The sequence below is a fragment of the Stomoxys calcitrans genome, chromosome 3 (genome assembly GCF_963082655.1).
Source record: "Stomoxys calcitrans chromosome 3, idStoCalc2.1, whole genome shotgun sequence".
Lineage (NCBI taxonomy): Eukaryota > Metazoa > Arthropoda > Insecta > Diptera > Muscidae > Stomoxys > Stomoxys calcitrans.
In genome coordinates this window covers 116,176,054-116,194,556 of record NC_081554.1, presented here as the reverse complement: position 1 = coordinate 116,194,556, position 18,503 = coordinate 116,176,054, and positions in this window count along the sequence as shown.

Sequence of the window (18,503 nt, the reverse complement as noted above, 5' to 3'; positions counted from 1 at the left end):
ACCTTTGTTAATAGGGTTAGAGGAGGTTTTAGATGTGATAATATGTTCGGAAAATCTAATCGATGAGGTTCAGGATTGGAGGCTCTCCATGGAGCATTCCTTCTCTTACCATCGCTACATTAGGTTTAGAATAGCACGGCCAGCGCCGAATCCGAAAACCTTCCGTAATAAGTTGAAAACCAATTGGACAAGATTCGGAAGACTACTCAGAAGAAGACTTGGGCAAGACAGCTATATCAGGTTATGGACCGATTTGAACTATACTTGGCGCAGTTGTTAGATATCATAACAAAACACGTCGTGCAAAATTTCAGTCAAATCGGATAAGAATTGCGCACTCTAGAGACTCAAGAAGTCAAAACCCAAGATCGGTTTATATGGCAGCTATATCAAAACCTGGACCGATATAGCCCATTTACAATACCAACCGACCTACACTAATAAGAAGTATTTGTGCAAAATTTCAAGCGGCTAGCTCTACTCCTTCAAAAGTTAGCGTGCTTTCGACAGACAGACGGACGGACATGGCTAGATCGACATAAAATTTCGCGACGATCAAGAATATATATACTTTATGGGGTCTCAGACGAATATTTCGAGTAGTTCCAATCAGAATGACGAAATTAGTATACCCCCCATCTTATGGTGGAGGGTATAAAAATGTCGATTTGGAAACCATCATTCCCAGTCAGAGGTATGAATATGTAAACTTTACACATTCATACCTCTGACATTCATTCCAATAATAGGGGAAACCCTGCAAATTTTCTGAAAACGAACATTCAAATTGAATTCTACCTGTTCTCAAATGGAATTTTTATTCCCTCCACCATAAGATGGGGGGTATACTAATTTCGTCATTCTGTTTGTAACTACTCGAAATATTCGTCTGAGACCCCATAAAGTATGTATATTCTTGATCGTCGTGACATTTTATGTCGATCTAGCCATGTCCGTCCGTCTGTCCGTCCGTCCGTCCGTCTGTCTGTCGAAAGCACGCTAACTTCCGAAGGAGTAAAGCTAGCCGCTTGAAATTTTGCACAAATACTTCTTATTAGTGTAGGTCGGTTGGTATTGTAAATGGGCTATATCGGTCCAGGTTTTGATATAGCTGCCATATAAACCGATCTTGGGTTTTGACTTCTTGAGTCTCTAGAGTGCGCAATTCTTATCCGATTTGACTGAAATTTTGCACGACGTGTTTTGTTATGATATCTAACAACTGCGCCAAGTATAGTTCAAATCGGTCCATAACCTGATATAGCTGTCTTGACTTTATGAGCCTCTAGAGAGCGCAATTCCTATCTGATTGGAATGGAATTTTGCACGACGTGTTTTGTTATGATATCCAACAAATGCGCCAAGTATGGTTCAAATCGGTTCATAACCTGATATAGCTGTCATATATACAGATCTGGGGACTTGACTTCTTAAGCTTCTAGAGGGCGTAATTCCTATCCGATTTGGCTGAAATTTTGCACGGTGTATTTTATTCTTTCTTTAAACAACTGTATCAAATAAGTATCAAATCGGTTCATAAACTGATATAGCTGCCATATAAACCGATCTGGGATCTTGACTTCTTGAGCCTCTAGAGGTCGCAATTATTAACCGATTTGCCTGAAATTTTGTACGACGGATTCTCCTATGACCATCAACATACGTGTATATTATGATCTAAATCGGTCTATAGCATGATACAGCTCCCATATAAATCGATCTCTCTATTTTACTTCTTGAGCCCCAAAGGGTGCAATTCTTATTCGAATTGGCTGACATTTTACACAGGTCTCCAACATATAATTTAATTGTGGTTCAAACCGAACATTATCTTGATATCGCTCTAATAGCAGAGCAAATATTTTCTTATATCCTTTTTTGCCTAAGAAGAGATGCTGGGAAAAGAACTCGACAAATGCGATCCATGGAGGAGGGTATATAAGATTCGGCCCGGCCGAACTTAGAACGCTTTTACTTGTTTCTTAATAACTCTTAATGGCATCGTTTTCAGTATGAATTTTTTTTTATAAATTTGCAAAAATTTCCATGGAAAGTACGCCCATTTCCCTTAAGTTATATTCCCGTTATCTTAACACCATTATGACCAATTTTTGTACAATTTTTGGAAAAACAGTTACACGTTGACCTTTTACTTTTTATGATTTCAATTTAAAACTTAAAATGCTCCTAACAGTTTAAGGTATTTCTCGCCATATTCTAGCCATAAATGACAGCCAAAATACTGAAAAAATCATAAAAATCAAGTACTATGTCACATTTTATTGCACAATATTCTTCTACAAAACACATGAAAATATCTCAATTCAATCCGATTTTATGTTACAGGCTACATAAAAGTCTATTTTTCAAAAAAATCGAATTCCCCAAAGTCGTCGTCACTATCACGCTTTAAAACCGATCGTCTTATTTAAGCAATATACCTTATTTTAAAGAAAATTTTTACCTTTCCAACGATGTATAAAATTTCTCAACCCGGATTCTATTCACTCTTAATTCCATCTAGACTTCACTAAACTAGTTGTAAAAATCTCTATTTTTGAAATGTATCCTTATATAGAAGTTTCATCTAAATATTGATGGAATCGTCCATGGGTTGGAATATTCTTTTGCCATGTCACATGCCAAAATTTAGAAAAATTCGAGTAAATATGTGGGTAATAGGGCAAAAATACAAAAAAAAACGGGGGTAAGGACATAAATATAACCCATGTCCAAACTGAAATATTAGTAGTTAACATGAAAGTAAGAACAAAGCAGCGGAGAACATAAAGAGGCATTAGAGAATTAATGGTAAAGGAAGCCTTGAGGATCTGCCAACCATTTAAATCACCCGGAACAACGAACTTATTATGCCTATGTAAAGGCACGTCGCACAGGGTTGCCCTGGTGGTCAAAACATGTGAAAATCGATTATGAAAATTATTATAAAATATTTTACCAATCTGTTTAAAAAAAAACTTAAAATGAGAAGAATTAAATAAATATGTATATTTGAGGTCCCACTCCATTTAATCGTTGTATACGTACGAAGGTTTATTCAGAGAAAAATATATACAGTCGAATCCGATTTTTAATTGAAAAAATCGGTTAATTGAAAAATCACTTAATTGAAAACCCGCATTATTGAAATACAAATGTATGCCAAAAGAAAGTCGCAATTCAAAGATGTCAAATCCACTTAATTAAAAACATTTATTAAAAAATGTTTACGTTTGGTCAAAGTTGCTATTTAACATCACATTGTCTTTTCTTCATAATTTTTATAATTATAGATCTTTTAATAGCAAAGCCTTTAACTTATCTGAAGTTCTGCTAATGGAAACATTCTTTATTCTACAAACTTCGGTTAATTGAAACGTACATATTTGAATTATTCGGACTTCGCGTTATTGAACAAATCTCTTGTATTTGCTGTTTTTAATTAAGCGCATTCGACTTTAGATCGTTTTATACCCTCCACCATAGGATGGGGCGTATACTAATTTCGTCATTCCGTTGATAACTCGTCGAAATATTGCTCTGAAACATAACACAGTATATATATTCTTGATCGTCTTGATGTTCTAAGTCGATTTAGCCATGTCCGTCCGTCTGTTTGTCTGTCGAAAGCACGCAAAACTTTAGAAGGTGTAAAGCTAGGCGCTTGAAATTTTGCACGAATACTTCTTATTAGCGCAGGTCGGTTGGGATTGTAAGTGGGCCAAGCCAAATCAGTCCATGTTTTGATATAGCTGCCATATAAGCCGATTTCGGATCTTAACTTCTTGAGATTTTAGAGCCTCTAGAGGGCGTAGTTCTTATCCGATTTGACTGAAATTTTGTAGCATTTTCTTATGATTTGCAACAACTTTGCTAAGTAGGGTTTAAATCGGTACATAATCTGATAAACCGATCTCGGGTCTTGACTACTTGAGCCTTTACAGTGCGCAATTCTCATCCGATGTGGAGGTGTTTGTGCGCGAAGTGTTTTGTTATGACTTCCAACAACTGTGCCAAGTATGGTCTAAATCGGTTCATAAACTGATATAGCTCCCATACTAGCCGATCTGGGATCTTGACTTCTTGAGCCTCTAAAGTGCGCAATTACTATCCGATTTAACTGGAATTTAGCATGAAGTGTTTTGTTTTGTCTTCCAATAACTATGCCAATTATGGTCTGAATCGATTTATAACCTGATATAGCTCCCATATAAACCGATCTCCTAATTCTTATCCGATTTGGCTGAAATTTTGCTCAATGACTTCCACTATGGTCTCCAACATCCAAACCAAGTATGGCCTGAATCGGTTCATAAACTGATATAGCTTAAATAGCATGGCAAATTTTATCCGTTATCATTTGTTTGCCTATAAAAAGATACAAGGCAAAGAGGGTATATAAACTAAGCAAACTTTTACTTGTTCAAAAATGGACTGATGGGACCATATGGGACTCGAATGAAAGGTATTTAAGAGTGGAGTGTGAATATGAAATGCAAAATTGGGTTCAAGTACCTAGGGACCCGACCCCAAAAATCCCCAAATAGGCATGTTGAACGATCATGTCAATGTGGTACTTAAAGGAAAGGTATTCGGGAGTAAATTACGAATATGATATTAAAAATGATGTCCTCATAGTGGGGGACCGTCCCATCTCTAAAAACCTCCAAAATGTAAATATTAGTCAATAATGGCTATATGGGGTTCAAATGAAAAGTGTTTGGAAGTTGATTACGAATATGACATTATAACTTACGTCCAAACATTAGAGGACACAGCGGCCCGAATTCAGATAGAATTCATATAAAAATGTATTCTATACTAAAGATTTACATTTACTATAGCAAAGTGAAATATATTACAAGAGAGGTTTAGTTTTTTTTTTGGAAGAAATAACTTTAAAAATGTGTTGTAAAAAAAGCGTGCTTCCATTTGATTACAGGAATCCCATAGTCCTCTGAAAATTGAGTTTTAGTTGTATTTTGATCAACTTTGGTCAACAGTGGTATTGTTTTATATAAGGGGTCAAAATAACCAGTGGGTCTATCTAGGTATACGTAATACGAATTTCCGAAAAAAAAATTTTAATAAAAGAATGTGTTCAAGATAAGACAAATTTAATAAAATGCTACATACATTTTCGGACAATAAAATTCTTACTTCGGAGAGAAATTAAAAAATCGGTCAAAATGGCCGTTAGGACCCAATTGACAGCACGCTTGTCAACGTCAGGTATCACAGACTTGAATATAAGTCTAGTACTTTTACCTTTAAATACGAGGTAAATATAAACAACTAACTCTTAGATTATCCCGGTCGGTCCGTATTAGCGTTTGGGGATATTTGTAGGATCCCAGACACTTGACTTATCCCTAATATCGGATTATTATCTTATTTAATAGTTTTCCATATAGAGATTATATTGATATGCAAAGCGGCGATGAGGACGGAAGACACTATAAGTGGATTCAGATTTCGTGGTAGTGTACGCAAAATACTAAGATTGGTATTTATTACGATTCGTTTTAAATATGTATATAAATTAATTTGTCTGTAATAGTCTTTACAGATCATGTCCCCGGCAATGAAGAGAGGCTCATAATGGATTTTTCTTCTTTTTCGAAGCCTGGGATCATTAAATAATATATACAGGGATTTTTTCATGGACGCTACAAAATTAGACCCATGGGGACAGCTAACGACGTCATATTTTTGACATTTTTCTTCAGTGAGGTTTGCCATTTCATGATGGAAAGATATACGAGCCGACAGCAAGACGATGTCACAATCAATTTATTGGAAACCAAGTTTGGAGAACGTGTTATTTCACGAAATGCTCCATGATGAGTTTCCGTATGCATCCAGGGACGGGTGAGAAAGCTTTGGAACCACTCTTCCTCAGGACACTGGGCACTTGCGGTGTGGACGATTTCTCATTAGATGTTTTTCTGAGTTCCGTGCTTCTCCGCTGGCGCACATTTGAGTCAAGTCAAACTTTATGTCCCACCCGCACAGGGCTTGTCGGGTCCCGTTTCGATACCATCTCCTCCTCTCCCGATCGTAACAGGGGGATTTTCAGTCTCCTGCAATCCGTCAGAATTTAGCGATGTGGTCGATAGTTCCTCAGGCAAGTGTTCAGCAAAAACTGCTGAGTCGTCTCCGGATTCCCCAACCCCACCGCTTCTATAGACCTTCAGTTTCAACTTGTTAAATCCGCAGGATACAACCCCTTCAGACTTGTTGAGGTTTGCGAGACAGCTGGTTACCATTAGCCTCATCCAATCTTCCAGTCGGTGCTTGAAAGATTGGGATTACATTCCCTTAGTCTTCCAAATATGGATTCAGGATCTGAGGGAATCCTTGGTATCCAAACGTGTTCCATTGGTCGGGAAGAAATATCTTCCTTCGTGATTAAATCCAGTGCTGTACCTGTCCAGATGTCGCCAATCTTCATTAGGGCGCAACGATACATCTTAATTGAGCGTTGATCCCCAAGGCAATGAGTCTGTATCGGTCCGATACCAGCCTACCGCAAGGACATAGGAGTATGCAGATGGCAATCCATTGACTATCCCACTCTAATTGTTCCTAGGCATGCACTCCTGTTCTTCTCCCTTATCGACAACTACCATCACCAAGCTGTCTTTACGACATTATCAAAGGTCTTTGGACTCATATTACTATTGTTCGCCCTAGTTCTTTTGGGCGTAGGATGCCCCCAGGTGACCGCAGCCTTTTGGTTGACTGCGGTGCCATTTCCGTATTTAGCCGTGCAGTCTTAGGTGTAGGCCGTTCAGCGAATCTCAGGGAGTCGCTGAGTCTCTCTCCGTATCGGTGAGAGTCTTAGGATAATTCGCACCAAGCCTCTCAATAAACCTCAGAGCGATGAGCCTCTTATTATTCCAACCTTTTAAAGAGCATATTGGTTTGCCAGAGAAGGCTGATGGCCTAGGCAAATTACAGGCAAGCGAGGATAAAATAGGTTTGGCCTTGTCCTTAAGATTCGAACAGGGTGTCTGCTGACCAGTCATCTATCAGTCGCGGTCTCAGTAGCAGACAACCTGCTACGGCATAATACCACCACCGTAGCTGTTGGGTCATTGAAGTCCATTTTAAGCCTACCCCGGGGTTCTAGATCAGCCGCTCAACTGGAAACAGGCGTATATCATCAACCGCTTCATGGATAACAACATCGCAGTTATCCTTGAGTGAAAAAATTTATCCGTAAATAACTAAAGGGTGATTTTTTTGAGGTTAGGATTTTCATGCATTAGTATTTGACAGATCACGTGGGATTTCAGACATGGTGTCAAAGAGAAAGATGCTCAGTATGCTTTGACATTTCATCATGAATAGACTTACTAACGAGCAACGCTTGCAAATCATTGAATTTTTTACCAAAATCAGTGTTCGGTTCGAAATGTGTTCATTCACCGTAACGTTGCGTCCAACAGCATCTTTGAAAAAATACGGTCCAATGATTCCACCAGCGTACAAACCACACCAAACAGTGCATTTTTCGGGATGCATGGGCAGTTCTTGAACGGCTTCTGGTTGCTCTTCACTCCAAATGCGGCAATTTTGCTTATTTACGTAGCCATTCAACCAGAAATGAGCCTCATCGCTGAACAAAATTTGTCAAAATTTGAACACATTTCGAACCGAACACTGATTTTGGTAATAAAATTCAATGATTTGCAAGCGTTGCTCGTTAGTAAGTCTATTCATGATGAAATGTCAAAGCATACTGAGCATCTTTCTCTTTGACACCATGTCTGAAATCCCACGTTATCCGATTTAACTGAAATTTAGCATGAAGTGTTTTGTTTTGTCTTCCAATAACTATGCCAATTATGGTCTGAATCGATTTATAACCTGATATAGCTCCCATATAAACCGATCTCCTAATTCTTATCCGATTTGGCTGAAATTTTGCTCAATGACTTCCACTATGGTCTCCAACATCCAAACCAAGTATGGCCTGAATCGGTTCATAAACTGATATAGCTTAAATAGCATGGCAAATTTTATCCGTTATCATTTGTTTGCCTATAAAAAGATACAGGGCAAAGAGGGTATATAAACTAAGCAAACTTTTACTTGTTATATATAAAACTTTTCACAGATTACGTAGGTTGGTCTGGGAGGAGAAATATGCTATATAATTTTTCATATCGGAAGGGGGCGGACCTTCTTCCTCAACACCAAAATGCCAACCAAAATCAAAAATGGACTGATGGGACCATATGGGACTCGAATGAAAGGTATTTAAGAGTGGAGTGTGAATATGAAATGCAAAATTGGGTTCAAGTACCTAGGGACCCGACCCCAAAAATCCCCAAATAGGCATGTTGAACGATCATGTCAATGTGGTACTTAAAGGAAAGGTATTCGGGAGTAAATTACGAATATGATATTAAAAATGATGTCCTCATAGTGGGGGACCGTCCCATCTCTAAAAACCTCCAAAATGTAAATATTAGTCAATAATGGCTATATGGGGTTCAAATGAAAAGTGTTTGGAAGTTGATTACGAATATGACATTATAACTTACGTCCAAACATTAGAGGACACAGCGGCCCGAATTTAGATAGAATTCATATAAAAATGTATTCTATACTAAAGATTTACATTTACTATAGCAAAGTGAAATATATCACAAGAAAGGTTTAGTTTTTTTTTGGAAGAAATAACTTTAAAAATGTGTTGTAAAAAAAGCGTGCTTCCATTTGATTACAGGAATCCCATAGTCCTCTGAAAATTGAGTTTTAGTTGTATTTTGATCAACATTGGTCAACAGTGGTACTGTTTTATATAAAATGACCAGTGGGTCTATCTACGTATACGTAATACGAATTTCCGAAAAAAAATTTTAATAAAGGAATGTGTTCAAAATTAGACAAATTTAATAAAATGCTACATACATTTTCGGACAATAAAATTCTTACTTCGGAGAGAAATTCATTTTATTTATAAATATTATCTTATCTTATTTACATATAAATATTATCTTATTTTAATAGTTTTCCACATAGAGATTATATTGATATGCAAAGCGGCGATGAGGACGGAAGACACTATAAGTGGATTCAGATTTCGTGGTAGTGTACGCAAAATACTAAGATTGGTATTTATTACGATTCGTTTTAAATATGTATATAAATTAATTTGTCTGTAATAGTCTTTACAGATCATGTCCCCGGCAATGAAGAGAGGCTCATAATGGATTTTTCTTCTTTTTCGAAGCCTGGGATCATTAAATAATATATACAGGGATTTTTTCATGGACGCTACAAAATTAGACCCATGGGGACAGCTAACGACGTCATATTTTTGACATTTTTCTTCAGTGAGGTTTGCCATTTCATGATGGAAAGATATACGAGCCGACAGCAAGACGATGTCACAATCAATTTATTGGAAACCAAGTTTGGAGAACGTGTTTTTCACGAAATGCTCCAGTCGATTGGCCGCCTCGGTCGTGCGATTTGACGCCGTTAGACTATTTCCTGTGGGGCTATGTCAAGCCTATAGTCTACGCCATGACATAATTACCAGGTAGCGTACAGTAAACAGCTGAGTACAATTTTTCCTAGCGAAGTGCACTATCTGTCAACCAGTTTTGGTTGTGTGTGTATTATAGTTAAGAAGCATAACACACACAAACAACGAAAAATCGCCCGAACTAGTAACATACACAAATTCAGAGTTGCACTAATCACTGATTTTGACAGATAGTGTACTCAATATTTTGTTGTTGGGCAACTGTCACTACCTGTAAATGAATATATCTTGACAACAACAAACAATCATGTTGTTTTTGTACACACATCGTACGAAAAGAAAACAACAAGCAACCACGTTTTTCGGGGTGAGTTTTTTTTTTACAAAACAAAACATACCAAAATAAAACCACAACATATACCGTTACTTATGCGCAGAGAAGTTGAGTATTTGTATCGGTTGGCTTCAATTTGAGAAATTATTTCAGTCAGTGTTTTGATTTAGAGTTCTGAATTGTTTTTCTTTTTTAATTAACTATAAGTTGTTTTGCTTTCTTTGTAAAGAACTACGTATCTTTTAATTAAATTTTATCACAAACCTTTTTTTGTTATGAATTACTTTACTTGCAATTAACTTTAATAAACAAATATAAAAACTTACAAGTTCAGGCGTTTTTAACTTAAAATTAATATTTGATCAGGTGATATAATGTGTTCGTCTAAACCGGAGAAATGACTTGTTATTGTAACCCAGTGAAATGACTGATTTTTGAAACCGGTGAAGTGGATGTTTTTTTTTAGCAGGAAAGTGAAACCGGTAAAGTGATCAATATTTCAAGCCAGTAAAATGGCCGATTTTATAAACCGGTGAAATGACCAATATTTCAAACCGATAAAGGGATCAGTCCAAAATTATTGCCCACATCTGGCGACATGTCCATGTTAAAATCGCCGGTCTTATGGATAGTTCGAGGACCAGTCATTAGTCACAAAAAACCGGTAAATTCACCGGTTTAGGACCGGTCCTACGTCCTAACTATAATACACACACACAACCAAAACTCGTTGACAGATAGTGCACTTCGCGAGAAGAAATTGTACTCAGCTGTTGACGGTACACTACATGGTAATTATGTCATGGGTCTTCGCCAACTAGCCGGCGACGATCGATGAACTTCGTACGAATATTGAACGCGAAATTGCAGCAGTATCGTCCGATTTATGCTTGAAAACCGTTGAAAATTGGGATCATCGTCTGGACTTCTGCAAGCGTGCCAGGGGTAGCCATGCAAAAGAAATTGAGTTCCATACATAATGGCATCGAACGTACTCTCACTGAAATAAAGAATTTCATTGATATCCACATCCGTTTTTGTTTTATTTAAAAAGAAACTTTTGTAGCGTTCTTATTGAAAAACCATGCATTACAACATTTGAGCCACTGTTTAAGAAAGAAAAATTAAATCTAAGTGTACTAGAGTTGATGCGTAACATAAGTCTGCTCATAACCTCTCTGTAAATGCGTATAATAAAGACTTGTTTGTTTTGCAAAGTTTGTTGGTCTCCTTAAATTTTTTCTTGACTCCAATTATTTTCTTCTCTAAGCTCCATGTTGGCTTCCTAATGATCGAATGAACCATCACACTGCACACCACACTTATTAACGGAGGCTTACTAGGCTGACGAATGTACCTTGTGCTTGTTTTTGTGGTGAAAATGTCATTATGGTTTTCCAAGTTCTAACTCGTTGCAACAAGTTACACTATTAAGCATCTAAAGTCGCTATTCTAGTTCAATTGAATATCGTTAAGATTTTTAAAGGGTCTATATATTTGATGGAGATCGTAGCGCAGAGGTGAGCGTGTCCTTATATGACGCTGAACGCATGGGTTCTAATCCAGGTGACATTTGGGAGGTACTGTATCATTTGGTATGGCAGCCATGTTAAAACTTCTCCACACGAGGTGCCGCGACACCCCATTCGGACTGGGCCATATGATACAAAGGCCCTTGTCATTGAACTTAAACTTGTGGGCATGTGGTTCCAACAGGACGGCGCCACAAGCCACCCAGCGAATGTCACAATCAATTTATTGGAAACTAAGTTTGGAGAAAGTTTTATCTCACGAAATGGGCGAATCGATTGCCTCGGTCGTGCGATTTTACACCGTTATGCCTACAAGTCAGCGACTATTGATGAATTTCGTAGGGCCGTAGTTTGGTACCAAATTTTGATAACAAATGTATATTCTATTCCCATATACCTTTCATTCAGAGTTCCATTTCGTTCCTATCGGTCTTTGCCATTCGGGGTTTGCAGCGGTACGGCTCACCTGACCCCGCATTTTGATACATGTTTCGAATTCTCCTACAAAATCCCTTTTTGTTTAGGTGCATATTGCTCCCATTCCGATATTTAAAAATTAAATGGCCTATTACTTCTTCCATCCTGCATAATTTGTGAAAAACAAACAAATGAAAATACTATACAAAATTTGTATTCTACTGCCATCCCTTATTCTCGCGATGGATCAACGGCCACCCAGATACTTGGTCCCTAATATTAATATGAGATTTCTAATCTACTATCAAACCTTTCATTTGATTCCCTTATTATTCTGGCAGGCCAAATGTCCCGTTTTGGGGGTTTTTGGAGTGTGCGGCCAACCACATACTTTGCCCTAAATATTTATACGACATTCGCAGTTTACTCTCAAACCCTTTTATTTGAGGCCCTTTTAATATCGGACGTTATAGATTGTACTAGCTGAACCGGGCCCAATCCGCAGCGCCTTATTTTACTTAATATGTAACAAAATTATCCTTTGAAATTTTATTTTCGACAATTAAAGAGCTTTAAATGAAATACCATGCTACGAAAATAGTATATGCATATCGCTTGACTAACAATATAAAAATCTAAGTGCCTTTATCTGAATCCCGTATAATCTTTATTGCACTACGAATTCGCTCGGATGGTTTAATGTCACTTAAGGTTGGATTTTATATGTACTCCATTCTTAAAAGTCTTTATTTCAGTCCGATTTAGTGCTTGGTTCCCCACCAAGTTTCTGGGGGAGTAGGGATGTTTTGGGAATTGGGGTGGTCGCCCAAACACTTAGCCCTGAAAACAATTGATAGATAGACATATTGATTTAGATGAGATTAATAGGAGTTTCTTGAACATATCTTTTCCTGAGCCAAACGTACATTTCTACGACAGTGAATTTAGTAACGTAAACCATAGTAGTAACAACACCTCACCAGACCTACGTTTTGAACAAAGCGATATCGTTAGCGTTGTAGAATCGATTAAGTCTAATGCTATTGGTTCTGATGGTATTGACCCAAGATTTTTTAGAATAATTCTACCCTTTATTCTTCCGTATATGTGCCATCTTTTTAACAATATTATTTTAAGGAGTTGCTATCCACAGTCTTGGAAACGGGCAAGGATAGTGCCAGTTCCTAAGAATAACCAGGAATTTAAGCCAATAGCAATACTTTCATACGTCTCTTAGATATTTGAGACTCTTGTCAACCGGAAAATATCAGAATATATTGCGAATAATTCGCTGCTAACAGATTTTCAATCTGGTTTCCGGCCAAAGCACAAAGCACTACTGCACTTTTGAAAGTAGTTGAAGATGTAAGGAGTGATATTGACAGCGATAAAGTTACCTTTCTTGTTCTTTTAGATCATTCGAAAGCATTTGATTTCGATGATCCCAATATACTTTGCCTTAAACTGAAACATTTATTTAAATTTTTTGAAAGAACAACAGATCTTATATATTCTTATCTTTCGAATAGAAGCCAATCGGTATGTGTTGATAGCCACTGTTCTAGTTATCTTCCAGTCTCAAGAGGTGTTCCACAGGGGTCTGTATTGGGCCCACTCCTTTTTTCCTTATATAGCAATGACCTTCCTGGACAGTTGCGCAACTGTGGTATTCATATGTATGCCGACGACGTACAGCTGTATATGAGCTCCTCGCCGGAGAGGCTGATCGATGGCGTACTTCGACTAAATAATGACTTGGATAGGATAAACACATGGGCAAACGCCAACGGACTACTTTTAAATCCAACAAAGTCAAAGTGCCTTGTAATTGGTAGGAATCGGGTGACAATGCCGTCCAATCTTGATGTGGCAATTGCTGGAGCCCCAATTGAGATTGTTTCATCTGCAAGAAAACTTGGTTTGGAGTTTGATGATAGACTTTCATGGAAGAATCATGTCAGTATGGCAGTGGGCAGGACCTACGGCGTTTTACGAAACTTATATATGAGTCGTCAGTATACCCCTTTGTCAATAAGAATGCTTTTGGACATTTATTCTGCCGAAACTATTATACTCTTGCGAGGTTTTTTACGGTTGTGATGTAACTCATAGGAATAAATTGCACGTGGCCTTTAACGATGTCGTTAGATACATTTTTGGTTTGCGTAGAAGAGACCGGGTATCTAACTTTGCCAGACAAGTATATGGTGTCTCTTTTAACTCGTTCCTTAAGATACGCTCGTTGCAAATGATCCACAAGATAATTTATACCAATGAACCGTCATATCTGGCTTCTGTATTGCGTTTTGCCAACTCTACAAGAGGTAAACAAGTAATACAAATACGTCATCAATATCGTGTGTCTGAACAACAGTTCTTTGTTAATGCTATACGTCTCTGGAATTATCTTCCCAATAGTATTCAAATTATAAGTAATGAACGACAGTTCAAATCTTTGATTTATAATCATTTTAATTAATTATTTGTTTTGTTTTTTTTTATAACTATTTATTAATTTATTTTATTAGTGACTTTGATTAAATTGTTAAATTTTCTTTAAAGTTTCTTTTTCTTATTTTTTTTATTTTGTTTTAACCTTTTTTTTACTTAAATATTGTATCAGTAACTTTGCTTAAATTGTTAAATATTTTGTACCAATTATTGTTCTATTTAAATGAAAACTTGTTGAACTACTTGTATTTATCAATTTACTAACCCATGCTTTATATAAGACACTGTCTTTTGTATGGGTTTTATCATAATAAAATACAAATACAGAAACATATCACCATCGTGCTCTATTTTCATGTATCTATAAATCATTTATTTGAACCCCATATTGACATTGACCTCAAAATTGGATTCGTTTTCTAATCTCAAATACATTTCATTTAAACCCTTTATTGCAAAAGTCAGCAAATATGTTCGTTTCGAGATCCACTCCCTTTAAGATCCAAGATTGTCATGGTGAGCAAATACGTCCTATTAGAGCTTTGTTATTGGGGTGGGACATCCCCTAGGCAGTTGGTCCCGAATGTTGATATCAGATTCGTGGTCAACTCTCAAATACCTATCATTTGAGCCCCTTGTTTCCATAGTCGGCAAACCCCCGGTTTCGGGTGTGTTTTGGGGTAGGAGCGGCCCATCTATGACTTGGCCCTGAAAAAATATATCATATTCGTGTTCTGCTCTAAAATACTTCTTATTACATCCCCATATTGGAATGTTCACCATATACGTCCTATATGGGTGGTGTTATGGGGGTGGGGTGGCCCCATACACACTTTTTCCCAAATATTGATATCAGATTCGTGCTTTACTCCCATAAATTTGTCCTCTACATTTGTTCTACACCTGGTCCCACATTGGGAAATCAGATTCGTATTCTACACTTAAATACCGTTTATTTGAGCCCCATATTGCCATGATCAGTAAATAAGTCCTGTTTAGGGGATGTTTTGCGGAAGGGGTGGACCCCAGAAACTTGGTCCAACATTTGGATACCAAATTCGTATTCTACTCGCAAATACCTCTTATTTGAGTCCCATATTGCCATGGTCGGTAAATAAGTCCGATTGAGGGGTATTTTGGGGGTTCGGGTGGTCCCCCAAACACTTAGTCCGACAATTGGACATCAGATACGTTTTCTACTCTTAAATACCTTACATTTGAGTCCCATATTGTCATGAATGGTCTATATATATATATTTGGTAGGTTTTGGGGGTGGGGCTGCCCCCCTAGGTATCCCATCCGAAATTTGGATACCAAATTTTTATTTTTAGGTTACTATAAGAGAGCACGCAAAATTTCCAATCACCGAGATCTGGCGTTTCTGAAAATTAAGGTAAGGGATGTCAGACACTGAAACAGAAGTAGAAGATTGAGGCGCTTTGAAATATTTTCTAACTTCGGATCAAACGGTCTGTAGTAGCAAACTAAGTAAGTAAGTAGACTTCCTTAACTATTCCAAGTATGCTCCCATGTTAACCGACGGAATCTTTTTGTTTATTTATTTATATACCCTTTACATTGGGGATGGGCAAATGTTTGCTGAAACGACGGCAAGTTTTCTAAGGTGGGACATCGTATTTTTATTTTTTTGCTAAAACAGCAAATATTTGTTGTTATTTCAAGATGACTGTAGCCCTAAGGGTGACTGACCCAAAAATGCTCCAAATACTTTAATGACACTTACCAAAGGGTTTTAGATGGGTAATACAACATTCCATAATAAATTTCGTGCAAATCGGTTGAAAAGGGTAAATCGGGTGATCTATATATGGATCTGAATTCAACCTGAACAAAATTCAAGTTTGTCTTTGGGCTAAAAATATGATATGTGAAAACTGTCGTGATGATTGGGTAACAAAACTTGTTTCCAAAAAAAAAAGAACGACAGACGGACAAACGGCACAGAAAGGATATGCGCGTGGACGGATTTGACCAAACCTAATCTGGAGGAATTTATAAGGCGAACTATGCTTTTTATCACAGCCACATTAGAAGTGCAGGGTACTGTTTGTAAATCCCTATAAATGTTTCCCTTGTATAACAATTTCATGCTAGGACCTCAAATAATCAACCAGATTCCTTAAAAAGCACTACATCCAACTTTGGACGTCGAGTCGGCATGGGTTATCGTTAACCGATCGCGATAATAGTTTATAATATGTTTATTGGGGTCAAAAGAAGACACTCCAATATAAATTTTACTATACACAGCTGCTATATGAATTTCTGGTATTTTTCAGCATAATTTACACTTTTGCATGCGCTGAAACCAATTGTCGAATAACTTTTCATCTTCTATTGAGACACCTCCAAAGCATGGTTATTGAAGTGGTGAAGCCTTTCTTATGACGAAAATCATTGACAACACATTTTTATATTAATGTGGGGCCTGATGGTGAGAGCTCCCAAAACCATGGTGAACATTGATTTACGAACAACTTTCGTTGTATTTGTTTTGTTTCGGGCTCATACGCATAGATCCTGATTCGTCACCTGGGACGATCTTATCAAAGTCTTTTAAGCTCCGCGATCGTCGTTTTTAAACATTTCTTCGCACCAACCGACAAGGACATTTTTGAGCAATTGTCAATATGTGCGGAATCCAACGAAAACAAACTGTAAAAAAGGCAAGCTATTCATCCAATATCGAATGTATGCTGGTGGAAGAAATGCCCATGAGTGCTTCTACAATATCTCACGGCATCTAACATAACGATCTTGCATTAAAGTTCACGAACTGCATCACTTTTATTGATTTAAATGATTAGTTTTTAATTTCCGGAAAAAAAAAATAAATATACAAAACAATAAGTGCTGATAAAAATCGTGTTTTGGAATAGAAACAAAAACATTTGATTCCAGTCAAATTTCACTAGCGAAACAATTAGAAATGTTTGCGACTTTACCGAAAGCAGAATAGAATACCAGTCCGATACCAAGTCGTCATTTTCTTAAGAGTCGTCATATCTCATGCTACGTGATTTTCTCGTGAGTCGTGATTAGCGTTGTGAGTCGGGATTCGCATTCACGCACGATCACGTGATTCGATTTAGATCTCACTCACGAATAGAGTAACTCACGCGTGACACGACTACTCACGTGCACTCCTCTAGTGGTGGGTGATGTGTGTGGTTTTTTTCACACAGAGGTCAGGTCAACCACCTGTATATTCTTTTTCTTTAGACTATGTATTAGGTATTAATAATAGTTTGTTTTTTTTTGCATGCACAACGGCTAAGAACAACTATGACAACGAACTTATTGTATGTAACGATTGAAGTGCAAAATTAAAAAAATAGAGTTGTGAACAATCCTGCTCAGTGCAGTATTTTTTGGGGGGTATAAAAAGTGTACATCACTTTTCCATAACCAAAGGCGGCGGACCCTCCCCCTATCCCAATTTTTAAGACCTTTTTATGTAGGAATTCGCTACACAAATTTCAGATATAAATAAATAAGAAATACCCTTTTGTCATCGCTGCACCATCTTTAATCAATCATTGGGGCAATAGGGGAAGTAGAATACAAATCTGTTGCAAAAAAATTTGGCCTGAAGTGTCTGAGGACCGTTCCACTCCAAAAACGGACATGTGTACATCTATTTCGAACGAATATGAAAAGGGTCCCAAGTAAAAGGAATTGAGAGTAAACTACGGATTTCGTATAAATACTTAGAGCAAATTATGTGCTTGACCGCCGACTCCAACGACAACCCCAAAACAGGATATGTTGGTCTGCCAGGACAATACGGTAATCAAATAATAGGTGTTTGATAGCAGATTACGAATTTGATACTAATATAAGGGGTCAATAGCTAAAGATGCATTACGGCAGGCTTGGAATCTGTGGATCTAAAAGTATAGTTCAGCAGAGCAACACCTCAAGGAGGTGTACTGTCTCCTATACTTTGGAATATAGCCATTAACAATATTATTGCCTCTGGAAGAAAAAGGTGTAAAAGTGGTCGCATATGCTGATGACGTGGCAATTGCGGTAGAGATATACTTCAGGAGGCTCTAAGTATAACACCAAAGTGGGTTACCAAAAGTGGTCTAGGTATAAATCCGTGCAAGACAGAAGTAGTTCTTTTCAGTAGGAGATACAAGTTGCCTCCTCCTTGGGAGAAGAGAATGTTCCATTCACAGAAGAGCAAAATACCAGGATGTTTTTCTGGACAGGAAATTGAACTTCAAATCCAACATT